This window comes from Pecten maximus, chromosome 18 (assembly GCF_902652985.1).
Source record: "Pecten maximus chromosome 18, xPecMax1.1, whole genome shotgun sequence".
NCBI lineage: Eukaryota > Metazoa > Mollusca > Bivalvia > Pectinida > Pectinidae > Pecten > Pecten maximus.
This window is the reverse complement of record NC_047032.1, coordinates 23,737,989-23,741,170: the sequence shown is the minus strand read 5'-3', so window position 1 is coordinate 23,741,170 and position 3,182 is coordinate 23,737,989.

The following is a 3,182-nucleotide window of genomic DNA, read 5'->3' as shown; positions in this document are numbered from 1 at the left end:
TATACTGCTTGTCACATAATGACACCAGCGTTATAATTCAAGTCTCTGTTCATACGTATTATTATACCACACACTGTTCATACGTACTATCATACCAAACACTGTTCATACGTACTATCATATACCAAACACTGTTTGTAGTATAACACTAATCCTAGTGATACATAGTTACTGTATTATATTTTACAATACATTGGTATGATGCACATCAATACATTCACACAGCCGGCACACTAAATATAGTACTTATAGAAATATAACTACTGGTAATTAATACCAAAGTTATAGAAATATAACTACTGGTAATTATCACCAACGTTATAGAAATATAACTACTGGTAATTATCACCAACGTTATAGAAATATAACTACTGGTAATTATCACCAACGTTATAGAAATATAACTACTGGTAATTATCACCAACGTTATAGAAATATAACTACCAGTAATTAATACCAATGTTATAGAAATATAACTACCAGTAATTAATACCAACGTTATAGAAATATAACTACCAGTAATTAATACCAACGTTATAGAAATATAACTACCAGTAATTATCACCAACGTTATAGAAATATAACTACCAGTAATTAATACCAACGTTATAGAAATATAACTACTGGTAATCATCACCAACGTTATAGAAATATAACTACTGGTAATCATCACCAACGTTATAGAAATATAACTACTGGTAATTATCACCAACGTTATAGAAATATAACTACTGGTAATCATCACCAACGTTATAGAAATATAACTACTGGTAATCATCACCAACGTTATAGAAATATAACTACTGGTAATCATCACCAACGTTATAGAAATATAACTACTGGTAATCATCACCAACGTTATAGAAATATAACTACTGGTAATTATCACCAACGTTATAGAAATATAACTACCAGTAATTAATACCAACGTTATAGAAATATAACTACCAGTAATTATCACCAACGTTATAGAAATATAACTACCAGTAATTATCACCAACGTTATAGAGATATAACTACCAGTAATTATCACCAACGTTATAGAAATATAACTACCAGTAATTATCACCAACGTTATAGAAATATAACTACTGGTAATTATCACCAACGTTATAGAAATATAACTACCAGTAATTATCACCAACGTTATAGAAATATAACTACCAGTAATTATCACCAACGTTATAGAGATATAACTACCAGTAATTATCACCAACGTTATAGAAATATAACTACTGGTAATTATCACCAACGTTATAGAAATATAACTACCAGTAATTAATACCAACGTTATAGAAATATAACTACCAGTAATTATCACCAACGTTATAGAAATATAACTACTGGTAATCATCACCAATGTTATAGAAATATAACTACTGGTAATTATCACCAACGTTATAGAAATATAACTACCAGTAATTAATACCAACGTTATAGAAATATAACTACTGGTAATTATCACCAACGTTATAGAAATATAACTACTGGTAATTATCACCAACGTTATAGAAATATAACTACTGGTAATTATCACCAACGTTATAGAAATATAACTACTGGTAATTATCACCAACGTTATAGAAATATAACTACTGGTAATTATCACCTACGTTATAGAAATATAACTACTGGTAATTATCACCAACGTTATAGAAATATAACTACCAGTAATTAATACCAACGTTATAGAAATATAACTACCAGTAATTAATACCAACGTTATAGAAATATAACTACCAGTAATTATCACCAACGTTATAGAGATATAACTACCAGTAATTATCACCAACGTTATAGAAATATAACTACCAGTAATTATCACCAACGTTATAGAAATATAACTACCAGTAATTAATACCAACGTTATAGAAATATAACTACTGGTAATTATCACCAACGTTATAGAAATATAACTACTGGTAATTATCACCAACATTATAGAAATATAACTACCAGTAATTAAAAAAAGAAAAACAATAATGATAGTGTCCTTAAAATGATCACTCACGACCAAATCTACAAAACAAAGAGACGAGAGTACAATAGAACGTCTCCGGGATACTATAACAGTAAAACTGAGACAGAGAACAATAGAATGTCTCCGGGATGCTGTAACAGTAAAACTTATGACAAACAGACTTGATACAAATTCTTGCTTTTGAGAAGTAAGTTATGTTCCCAAATTTCACTCAACTTTATATATTTTCAGATCCTATAAAGGACTCGATCTATAAAAACTAGCCACTGGTCCTGTGGAATTCATTTTAAACAAATTTCAAAATTTTTAAAAGTCAAAAAGAGAATCTAAAAAAAAAACCTATTTTATGTTTGGTATTGTGTATATAGAGGTTACACAATGAGTGGTTGTTGGATATGGAATTTATTTCACATGAGTAAGTTATTTTTTAAAAGTTACAAAAGACACAAGCTTTAGCGAGTGTCTTTTGCAACTTTTAAAAAATAACTTGGCTCATGTCTTTTGTAACTTTTTAAAAATAACTTACTCGTGTAAAATAAATTCCATATCCAACAATCACGAGTCGGGTGACCTGTTTCTACCACAATAATATCGGCTTGAATCAAATGGAAATGTGGCCAAGTATAATTTCGCGTATGCAAATAAAAGTCTACCGGTGACGTCCGGAACCCGGTGATGTGACATCATTCGAATATTGATGACGTCAATAACAATTGCAGCTTGGGTCAAAGTTAGAATTCTTGAATCAAAAGACCGGAAGGTCATATACCACTTCTAGTATATAACATATATTTATCCAACAGTCTGCACATTTATACAATGGCTTGAGAGTGGAATAACACAGCGTATTGTGGTAGAAAAATATATAACAACCTATTCTTGTTTCCAATCAGTCTCAATTACCAAGGTACTCTTTGTCAGAGATGTAGCACATTTTAAATAGTTAAAATCTGTAAAAGTTATATTTTAATGGTGTAAGACTTTGAAGCAGAAAGGATGTATTTTTCTGATGTTGAATATTAAGTAGGATTTAATGCATTGTATCAGTTAGTGAAGTTCAAAGTGCTTAAAAATATATACCTGGTTAGACATGATTTTGTTCAATTCTTGTTTTATTGTTACTATGAACATGATTTTATTTTATACACAGTAAATGTTTCTGTGTTATGTTAACAAAATGTTTGTTCTATTTATTGCTAAA